We start from the raw sequence: 11,258 nt of genomic DNA, 5'->3' as shown, positions 1-11,258 counted from the left end.
GGGCAGTGGTTCCAAGCTGGGAGGGGCAGCGTCTGAAGTGGCTCTTCTGTGGATCATAGGAACGAGGCTGGGAGCCGCTAAGGGAGGCTGCTGCTATTGTCCAGGTGAGCGGTGATGGCGGCACAGCCAGTGTGGGACAGTGGCACCGGGAGAGGGCCGGGATTTGAGAAGTATCGAGCACTGAATAAACTGGGCTTGGTGATAGGTATGCGGGGTCGGCGAGAGGCGGGGTGAGGGCAGCTCCTGTGTTCGCGGTGCGGGCAGCTGAGTGGATGGTCACGTCTCTGAAGGGGCTTAGAAGGAGGAATGTCGGGAATACTCAAAGTTGTCCGAGCATCCCCGGGTGCCGGGCTCAGGTCACGGGTTATCGGCTCAGAGTGTTAGAGCAACTGTCTCAGCTGGTTCTTAGCACCTCATTTTGCGGTGGAGAGTCCCAGGCAGGATGGGAACTGGCCCTAGAGTCCAGGTCCCCGCTCGCCCTGTGGCCTGGCCTGGATCTCACTGGGTCTGCTCCTCTCTCCCTTACTGCAGCTGGCACTCGGGCCTCTCCAGAGCACAGGTGCGCCTACCACCTGCTGCCCCGTACACATACAGGGGTGTCTGTGGGAGTGCCGCTCCACTTCTACTGCCTAGGTGTGCAGGCACCGACCCCTGCCACCCCCACCCCTACACCCCGGGGAGCAGCACTTGGAACCAAGCCTCTTCAGTAGTTGTGTTGCCCTGTGCTGGGGAGGCCCCATGAAGACAGAGGAGGGGTAGGGTGCGCCATCCCCTTCCCTTCCCCAACCCTCACGCCTTCTGGGTTGGAGATGGAGCTGAGGCTTGCACTGAAGTGGCCCTTTGTATATTGTCCCCGGAGGACAGATGAGCCTGGTGGGAGGGCCTGGCACTGCTGGGGCTGCCTGGGCAGGACCGTGCTGAACTCGGCAGGGTTTGGGGAGCAGGGAATGTGCCCTGCTAGGTGTGGCCAGGCCTACTGCCCCAGACACCCCCAGACCAGACGGTACTTGTCACTCAGAACCCGATACTTGTCACTCAGAATCCGTCATCTCCTAAGAGTTCCGTTGTCATTCAACAGCTGTTTATGGAGCTCCTTATCCAGGCCGGGCTTTGTCCTAGGGGGTGAGGAGTAGTGGTGACCAGTAACAAAGCCAACGAGCAGGGTGTGGACGGGAGAGACAGACCAGTAACACATAAACAAGGAGACTGACAGCTTCCTCAGTGAGGAAGCTGTGGGCAAATGACCCGGGGAGGGGACGGCCGCTTTGGCTGGCTAGTTAGGAGCCTCTCCGAGGAGGTAGCAGGCATGTGGAGATCGGAGGGAAGAGCCGGGGCAAGGACCCTGAGGCAGGTGGACCCGGGGTTTAGGAAGGACAGAAAGGCAGGGACTGTGGCAGGACCCAAGTGGATCAGGGAGGCAAGGTCAGCAGAGAGGCAGGGCCCCGCTTGGTGGGGCCCGTAGGCATGGAGAGGAATTTAGAATTTATTCTGAGTGCGGGAGTCGGGGGAGGAGGGTCATGGGGTGGGGGGGGTCATTGAGCAGTGGGATGTGGCCCAATGGGGACAGTGACAGTGACAGAATTTGTACGGCCCAGTGCCAAATGAAAACGCAGGGCCCTTTGTTCAAAAATTAAGAATTTTAAGATAGATTAAAAAAAAGAGCAGGTGAGAGGCTCGTGTAGAGGAGCAGCAGGGTCAGTTAGGCCCCGGGAGGTGCTTTGCAGTGCCCCACTCAGGCTCGTGGTGAGGCGGTGGGGAGCGGGGCACGAGCCTCAGCTCAGGGCTCAGAGGACTGGTCTGTATCGAGGCGCTTTGCATGTTACCGCATTTGATCCTCGCAGGGTGAGGGGCTGGGCTGGTCCTGCATTCTACATGGGGACTCCGAGGCCTGGGGATATTACATGACCTGATCACACAAACTGTTGAGGACGGGCAGGGGCAAGATTTGAATCCATCTCCCTTCGATCCAGATTCTAGGGAGCTGCTGCCTGGTCAAAGTACCCCACCCCCCTCCGCTTCCTGGGTGGGGCTGGGGACATTTGCACAGCCTGGGCTCCGAGTGAGTTTCCACTCTTGGAGAGGCAGGACGCGGCCAGCCCCGGCCTCACTGGCCTCGCCGTTCCTCGCAGTGAGCCTGGGAGGTGTGGGTGTTCTGATCTCCATCTCACAGACTTGGAAACTGAGGTATGGCTGAGCTGGTGTCAGCCCCTGCCCCCCGGGACTTGTCTGCTCGCCGTCTTCTCTTCCCCGCTCAGGGCAGGCAGGTTATTCGGGTCCGGAGGCCCAGCAGCTGGGAGGTGGGCTGCAGCGGCAAGCCCCAGGTACAGGGGCCTCTGGGTTCCATAAGGATGTAAGCGATAAGCCTGCGTTGGGCCTGGCTCGGTCAACGTTTGTCCTGGGACTGGCAGCATGTTCCTTTCTGTGAATGGGAAGAAGTTGGGTTCTTCTTCTCTAATTAGAAGCTTCGTTAATGATTACTTGCTCAATTAATTATTACCGGCTCGTGCTGCCCCCCCGGCCGCTTTGGCCCCGCGCTGGCTGAACCGTGGTCTCTCTTTCTCCTTCCTCCTCCCCACAACCACCCCACAGTCACCTCTGCCCCTACCAGCTACTGGTGCCAGCCAAGCTCTCCCTGCAGAGATGAGCGTGCTCCCTGTGTCCTCGGGGAGTCCCCCCACGCCGGTGTCCTCCCGGCTCTTCTCCCTTGGGCCTTCAGCCTCCCTGCCGGGTGGGCATTATCCCATCCGACAGATGGAGACACCGAGGCACAGAGGGCAGTGGGACCTGCCCAAGGGCATGCCCTTCATCCATTCGCTGGGCGTGCGCCGTACCGACATTCACCGTGCATCTGGCGCGGGGAGCAGGACTCAGGTGTTCACAGCCTGCGGGGCCGACGGGGAGCTTCTCTCCAGGCTGGTGGGGGGCTCCCGAGTGGACTTGGGTTGAGGGCGGCCCTCAGGGGAGTCAAAGGCTAAGCTGGGGTGTGCGGGAGGGCAGGAGGAGACCCCGGAGGACGGGACAGCGTATTTAAAGGCGCCCCCACCCGCCCGCAGCATGAGCGATGGCAGCTCTGCCGCCCAGCCGCTCCTGAGCCAGGTTTATGTCTCTGCCTCTGAGCAGGAGCCTGGAGAGAATAATTCCAAACACAGGGAACGAACATCTTGCTAATGGTGGGGTTGGGCATAGAGCCAAGTAGAGCAAGAGCTGTTTTAGAGGGGGTCCCCCAATTTCTCATCTGTGGCCAGCCATACACAGTCCAGCCTGTTCCCATCTCTGAGAGCCCCGACTGCACCCACCCCGCAGAGCTGAGCACGGGCCTCTGTTTGAGACGCTGGGCCCCACTGGTGGAGAGGGTTTACCTCAAACTCTTCCTTAGGTACCTCACCCCTCTGTTTCCCATCTGTATCCCACCGAAAATGTCCAGCGGCCCCTTGGGAGTCAAGGCACAGTTCATGGTGACCTGCCCAGAGAGAGAGCAGGTGAAGCTCCAAGGGAAAATAGGCAGGTGGTTTGCCGAGCGCTGGGCAGTGGCGTGCCCTCACCTGGAGGCGGAAACCACCAGCGCTCCCACCTCCCGGCCCTTGGCATCGAGGAGTGGCTCCGGGGGGGTGGGGCGCCTCCGACTGTTCCTTGGTTACCCTTTTGTACAAATGAGGAGACTGAGGCCCAGAGAGGTGAGGCACCCCAGCTGGGAAGAGGCAGAGCCGGAAAACCAGCCCAGGTGAAGGGCAGAGCTGGCACCAGGCCAGGCCAAGGTCGGCTCCCCGCATAGCCACCTAACTGCTGCCTGCACTGAGCCTGGGGGCCAGGGGACAGCCTCCAGGGAGGAAACAGCTGCCATCGAGCCATAAGGGCCAGGCGCAGGACTCAGGAGCACCAGCTGGGACAGGACACTGCCTCACCTGTGGTGTGCTACCCCAGGAGGCCCGAGGCAGGTACCAGGTCAGGAGAGGGAAGAGTGGGCCTGGAGGGACCCAGGGAGTGGCCAGGTGGGGACTGCGGCAGGGTGGAGTGGTGGGGAGCGGAAAGCCCCAGGGCAGGGTGGGACACACCGCCATTTACAGGGTGAGCCAGGCCATTCGGACTCCAGGCCATTTGGAGGCTGATTTGAGAGTGAAATTAGAGAAGGGAGCTGAAGCAAGCAGTGCACGCTGCGCTGCCGAGGGCGGCTCTGACGTGTGCCCTTTTCCTTTCCCCCATGTGGGCTCGGGGTTGGGGTGCCCGCCAGCCATGCAGCCAGGCCTGCTTGGCTGGAGGCCAGGATCAGACAAACCGGAAGTCAACAGAAACCCCTGGGGTGGTGGGTGCAGGTGGTGTGGGACCCTCCCTCTCCTCTGAGTTCCAGGCCAGCAGGGCTGGGGGAAGAACAATGAGGCAGGAGGTGGATAGAAGTTGAGGAGTTGGAAGGTGTAGGCAAGACGGCTGTACAGATGGGCAAGGGGCAGCCCGGGGCAGGTGTCTGCAGGGTGGAGCAGGAGCCACGTATCCTGAGAGGCTTCAGGCCTCCAGAGCTTCCTGAAGTCCAGGCCTCACCTCAGAGCTTTCTGGTTTTTTAGAGCACTGACCACCCCCCGCTTCAAGCTATGGAGACACAACACGGGACCCCATCCAGGGTGATCTGTGTCTGTCGGAGCTGGTGTGATGGGAAGGGGCTCTGGGTTCCCTCGGCATTTCAGGGAAGAACTCTGGGCTTTGTGAGATGTCATGCGTCACTGCAGCCCGGCCTCATGGAGCACCACGGGGGGCGGGGGTGGGGGTACGGAGGGCTCACAGTCCCAGGTAGAGAGGGGAGGCTCCAGGGCATCTGCAAAGACAGGCCCAGGCAAGCCCACAGTCTCCTGTGAGAGGGGCCGTTGCTCTGGGCAAGGCTGAAGGCCCCGGCCTAGACCTTGTGCCTGAAATCCTCGATGAGGACCCCCAGTGTGTGGTTGCCGCTGCCAGCTGGGTCTCAGGCAGATACACACAGTGTCTGGCCTCCAGGGGCACTCGGTGAGTGCCAGCGGCCATGAAGAAGGCGGAGATGATGGAGGTGTTGTCTCCGGGAAGGAAAGTTCCAGGCCCACTGCTCTCTAGCCCTTCCCGGCCCTGCCAAGCTAGAAGGCATAGGTGCACCAGGATTGCTGACCCAAGAGGGTGGTGACTGGGATGGGGTGACTAGGCTTCTGTGTAAGCAGCCCCTGAGATGTGGAGAGTGTCCTTGCCACCCCACGTGCCCCTCACCAGATTCAGGACCCCCCACATTGCTGTACCACACTGGGGGTTCCCAACATAGGTCCTCCTGACACCCGCAGTCCACAGATGGCACACGTTTAAGCATAAGATAGTGACCATAACAGTAACATGAATAAGGCAAGGCGGGGGAGAGAGGCCGGGGTCATAACAGCCCTGAGCCTCAGTGCTGGATGGAGCCACTGCAGGCTTCTGAGCACAGTCACCCCTTTGGCCAGTGTCTGAGGATGACTGACCTATTTAGCTTCTAGTGCTGCCCATAGAACATTCTAGGATGGTGGAAATGTTCTGTATCTCCACTGCCTCTGGGCCTCTAGGGGCCAGTGACCAGTGGGGAAAGAGGAGGCCCCAGGGATTGAGGGCACATCCCAGCCTTGGGAACCAACTTTCTCGGGCACATTCTCACCGCCTGTGGGAAAATTCTCAGGCAACTGGCAGGAGCTAGCGTCAGGTGAAGTGGGGAGGGGTTTGGTGGAGGGAGAGGGCCAAGGCACCCAGGGGCTTGTGGAATGGGGGAGGGGTGGGGTTTTCCATGGAAAGAGCTTCCGGGCTTGGGCAATGGGCCGAGCATTCAGCCAGCTCCCACCCTGGAGCTGAGCCAGCAGAGTGAGTGGGGCTCAGACCCTCATGCCCAGGCCGGTGGGATATTCCGATGGCACGGGTGCCCTGTCTTCCTCCAGCACTGCCTGGCTGGTCCAAGGACTGGCCCCCAGTGCGGCTCTGCCTCTCTCCTCTGAGCTCTGGTTCCCTTGTCTGTGGCTGGGAGCAACAGCGGCTGTCCCACCTGCCTCACGGCGAACAGGGTTTGCCAGAACTCTGGTCACCTGGAATAGATGGAGTCCTTGACCAGGGCTGCTCCTTCAAGCCGACTCCCTTTCTCTGGGGATTGCAGGGGGCACAGAATTCCTGGGGGCTAGGGGTCCTGATACATTCGACTCTCCCTCAGCCAGGCCATTCGTGTTTAGCCTGGGGCAGGACCCCAGAATCTACAGTTCTGCTGGGCCTCTGGTCTACCCATCAGCAAGTGCAGGGTGCCTGGGGGCAGGGTTGGTCTTGGTTTCCATCTGTTTCCTTCCCACTAGTCCATTAAGCTAATGGGCTAACCTCTCGAAGCCTCCGTTTGCTCGACTACAGAATGGAGACATGTGTCTGTTCCTCCAGCTGGCCCCACAAATCGGCCCCTAATTTCTCTTCAGCCCTTGCAACAGCAGCAGTGCCTGGCAACCAGCAAGGTCTCAGTAAATGTCTCCCAGTAGCCTGGATAACGTGCTGGCTGTGGAGTGACCCCTGCATGTAGACTTGACCTTCAGAGCCCAGACTGACGGATATGAGCTGAAGGAACGAATAAAACGATGAGAAGTGAAGAAATAAACACAGTGTCATGTCATTGCATCTTGCCAGAACTCCAGAATCTGCCATGTTCTTAGCCACCTCCTCTGCCCGTCTCTCCGTGTGGGATCATGGAACTTCACACTGGAAAGATGCTTATTTAGTGCCAGAGCTAGGGGGAGTATAGAAGTCACGGCTGCTGTCTTCTGATCCCTGAGACGCTGACTTGCTCTGCGTAACCCCAAGGAAGGACCCGGAAGCAATAGGAGAAGCTCCAGGAAGGCTGATTCAGGCCAGCAGAAGGAGAATTCCCAGCAGCCCAGAGGGTTTGGAATGGGCAGCACTAAGAATTGAACATGGGGCAAAGGTTTGGATAGTCTTCTTACTCGAGGGCCTTTCTGACCCTGGGAGAGGAGTCCGAAGCCTTCTGGTCTCAGGTTCAGAAGCCTGATGAGTCAGCTGGAGGGTGGCGGGTGCCAGTCAGTGGTAAATGTTCCCACAACTGGCCCAGTTCAACAAAGTCGGCCAGGAGCCAGGCCTGGTGTGTTCGGTCGGGTCATCTGTGTTTCTCATCTGGCAGGAAACCCAAAAGGAAGGAAAAGAACAGGTATTTTTAGAGCGTCTATCAAGTGCCATGCTCAATGCAGGATGCTCTGACTCCTCAGCTCTTGCAGATCTCTCACAGGCCTGCAAGGGACAGGACGACGTCTTCCTTCTACATCTGAAGACTGAGGCTCAGAGAGGCTAAGTCATTGCTTAAGTCCACACAGCTAGTAAGTTACAGCACTGGGATTCAAACCAAATCCTCCTGACTTCTAACAATACTGGCGGCCAGTATTTACTGAGCACCTGCTATATGCTTAGGCCTGGTTATAAGCCCTTGGCATGGATTTGATTTGCACAACAACCCTAAGAGACAGGGACTGTCATAGCTATGTTTTATGGAGAGGGGGAACTGAGGCACGGAGGGGTGGAGGAACTTGCTAAGGTCAGAGGCAGTGTCCAGATCCAGCATCATAACCACTGGCCTACCCTGTGTCTCAGGAGCCTCTGGGCCCGGCAGAGTTGTCTGCAAAGATGCACCTCTTAACCACTGGCCTACCCTGTGTCTCAGGAGCCTCTGCAAAGATGCACCTCCTACCTTCTTCACAGAGATAGGCAGAACTAAGATGGGGTGGAAGGTAAGCACTGGGAGGTCGACTTCAGCTCAAAGTCAAGATGCCCTTTCAAGCAGACAAACTCTTGCAGAGATGGTGAGGGTCCATCTGAAGGTGCTCCGAGGTTGGGGGTTTTAGATGAGCAGATTCCCGCCCAGGAGTGGAGACTGAGGGTGGGTGGGCGACCTCCACGATTTCCCCCAATTGACATTCCAAAAGTACCCTGAGCATCTACTAGGTGTTGGACCTATTCTCTGCTGGACACAGACACTACAGGTGGCCCCTTCTCTCAGTTGGAGGAGTTGAGTGCCCTAATGCTGTCGCAGAACTGAGGACAACAGGGATCAATGTCATGAGGCAAGCGAGGAAGGGGGCCAGAGGGTGGTGGACAGGGAAAGTGACCGTGAGGACATGAGCCGCTGAACCACAGAAGAGGCTGGCAGGGGCCAGGGTGAGGCCTCTGGAGGGCGCTCCCAGGGTGGAGCTAGGACCCTGGTCAGCGCAAGAGAACTCAGGACCACGGAGAGCTCCACGGGAGCCTCCCATCACCCAGTGGCAGCTGTCAGGGTTGTCGGCACCTCGGAGGCTGCTGCCCGCCTGGTCAGCTCCACGGTCACAGCTTGGCAGCCCCCAGGTAGCACCTGTCTTCTCTCTGGCCAGGAGCCCCCACTGCATTCAGCCTGAGCCCCAACCCTGAGGTCATGGCTGGGTTTTAGGGCTTGGGTCATCTGCTTCCCTCCCTCACTCCATCAGCCTTCCAAGCAGAGCCCAAGGATAAAGGCATAAAGAAAAGAAGGGAGAAGTGGGGAGAGCGAGGGAAGGAAGAAAACCTGACCTTCACCTGTCTTCTCTCTGGCCAGGAGCCCCCACTGCATTCAGCCTGAGCCCCAACCCTGAGGTCATGGCTGGGTTTTAGGGCTTGGGTCATCTGCTTCCCTCCCTCACTCCATCAGCCTTCCAAGCAGAGCCCAAGGATAAAGGCATAAAGAAAAGAAGGGAGAAGTGGGGAGAGCGAGGGAAGGAAGAAAACCTGCCCAGCTAGGACCTTCGGGGCTGGGCATGGCCATGACTGGCCGAGGGGCTAGTCAGCACAGGGAGAGGAGGCTCAGGGTGGGCTGGTCCTGCTGCCATGCTGGGTCAGGTCAGCCTCATCCTCCCTCATTCATGATTATCTGGCCACTAGGAAGCACATTTCCCATCTCCCACCACTCAGACAGGAGACACAGGCCCTTGGGGCTTGGTGCAACTCATGGAATATGTGGGGAGTCCCTGTAGGGAGTCCCTCCAGAGAGCCTCACAGTTCTTCCCTTTTCCTGGAGCCCCAGGGAGCTGGGCGTCATTTCCCAGCCTATCCCCCATAAGGCTCAGGCTCTGCTTGGACTCTGCTTGCTGAGTCCCCCCCACCCCCACTCTGTTCCTCTCTGCTCTGAGACAGGACAGCACCCACCGGGGCTCAGGCCCTGCCAGGGCTCACCTCCAAGCCTTTGTTCCACTACACCTGCCCCCCAAAAGCTCTCTCTTGTGGACTGGTCTCTCTGGTTCAGTGACTCATTGGAAGTGGGCAGAGAATGATTATATTCCATTTTATAGATGGTGCTGAGACTCAGGGAGGCCAAGTGACCTTGAGGCTCAGGTTCACAGTGGCCACAGTGTTTCATGCCAGCAGTCAAGAAGAGGGTTGGGAGTGCTCAGTATGGGGTCTGGCCTGAAGTTTCAAGGTGGGCCCTGGCACCAGACAGACACCAAAATACTCGATGAACTTTATTGACCTGAGTAAGAGCCTAAGTGTGGCCTCTGAGCAGCCTCAGAATCACCCACGGTAGCAGGAGGGACCCAGACATGGGCTTTGTCTTCAGAGAGTTGCCTGCCGGGGCCTTGGGGAGACCCCAGGTCCTTCCTCAACTAAACTTGCTTTTCCAGGCAGGTCCTAACTACTGTGCTCTCCTGGGGTCTTGAGTTCCTGTAGCTCAAGCTAATGCATCTTGGGAAGCTGGAGTTGTGGGTTGGGAGTGTTGGGCTGGACAGTGCTCCCCCAGGTCCTACTCCCAGAACCCACAGGGGGATCTCAGATCCAAAGCATTGCTCACTCTACCCCTATCCATACTATGAAGCTTCTAGATTGAACCTACTATGGTCAGGACATGAGATTTGGATCCAGAGACCAAGGTCAATGGCCAGGCTCTGATGTTAGCCAACTGTGACCTTGACCATGCCCTTCATTCTCAGCCAGACTAAGGTCAATGGCCAGGCTCTGACATTAGCCAGCTGTGACCTTGCCCACGCCCTTCACTCAGCCTCAGTGTTCATGTCTGCAGGGAGAGAAGCAGTGGTTAGATGAGGACCTGCAGAGACAGAGCCTGCCTCAAGGCCCAGCTCTGCCAGTTAACTATCTCCATGAAGGCTATTAGGGGCGGCCTCTGCCCCAGTCAGAGGCTATTCCAGCATTCTAGGTCGTGGAGCTGCTAAATTTGACTCTTCACTCACACTTTACATCCAGGTCGTCAGCAAATCCAGCAGAATCTGACCACTTTCTACACCCTCCTCACCCTGGTTTAAAGTCACCCCCGCCGTCTCTTGCCTGCTCTGCCCTTGAGGCAACAATCTCGTCTCAACAGAGCAGTCCAAGTGAGCCTGTTCAGACCGGAGGCAGATCATGTCCCTCTTCTCAGGACCCTCCTGTGGAAGCTGAATTTCCAGCCGCAGCCCCAGGTCCTGCATGATCCGGGCCCATCCACCTCCCTCCTGGCTGTCCCTGCAGTTCCCCTCACAGCAGATCATTCCTCCCGAGCGCCAGCTGTTCCTTCTGGCTAGAACCTTCTCCCCCTGCACCCTCATCTTCAAGTCTCACGTTTCTCAGCGAGGCCTGCCCCGACCACCCTGTTCATCACCCCGCCTCCCTCCTCTCCTTCACCCTGCTTTATTTTTCCCCAGAACACGACTCTTCCTAATGTACAATATTACTCAGCTCGTTCAGTGTAGTGTATCGCAATTCCTCGCCCCGCTCACCCCACGCACACTCCCCAGGGGCGGGGCTTCTTGCTGCCTGGTCCCCTGTGCTCCTCGGGCCTAGCACAGCACCTGGCACACAGCAGGCTCTCGAGAAGTAGCTGCTGAGTGATGGCTGATGAAGGCTGGGTGAGCACCCTGCGAGGTGTTGTGTGGGTCAACTGTGATGGTGGCTGTTCCATCCACCGAGTTGTCTTCACTGGTCACCGTTGGACACTTCGTAGGGCCCCATCACCCCACTGAGGTTGAACTTGGCAGATGGAAGGGGCTCAGGACAGCTTTACCACTGGATGAACTCTCACTACTGACCCCACAGAACTGAGTCCGACCCTTACAAATTGTGTGACACTGGGCAAGTTACATCATCTCTCTGGCCTCGGTCTCCTCATCTGTGAAATGGGCGTAACAACGGTACCTGCCTCATGTTGGGAGGATTCGAGTGAGGTCATGCATGTAATGTGCTCAGGGAAGTAGCTGGGTTGTGTCAGTGACTGTCAGTTTTGTGGTTCCACCTGACGGTTTCTCCATGAAGCTTTA

The sequence above is a fragment of the Pteropus alecto genome, unplaced genomic scaffold, assembly GCF_000325575.1.
Source record: "Pteropus alecto unplaced genomic scaffold, ASM32557v1 scaffold157, whole genome shotgun sequence".
NCBI classification, from domain to species: Eukaryota; Metazoa; Chordata; class Mammalia; order Chiroptera; family Pteropodidae; genus Pteropus; species Pteropus alecto.
Note: the sequence above shows the minus strand (reverse complement) of the source record.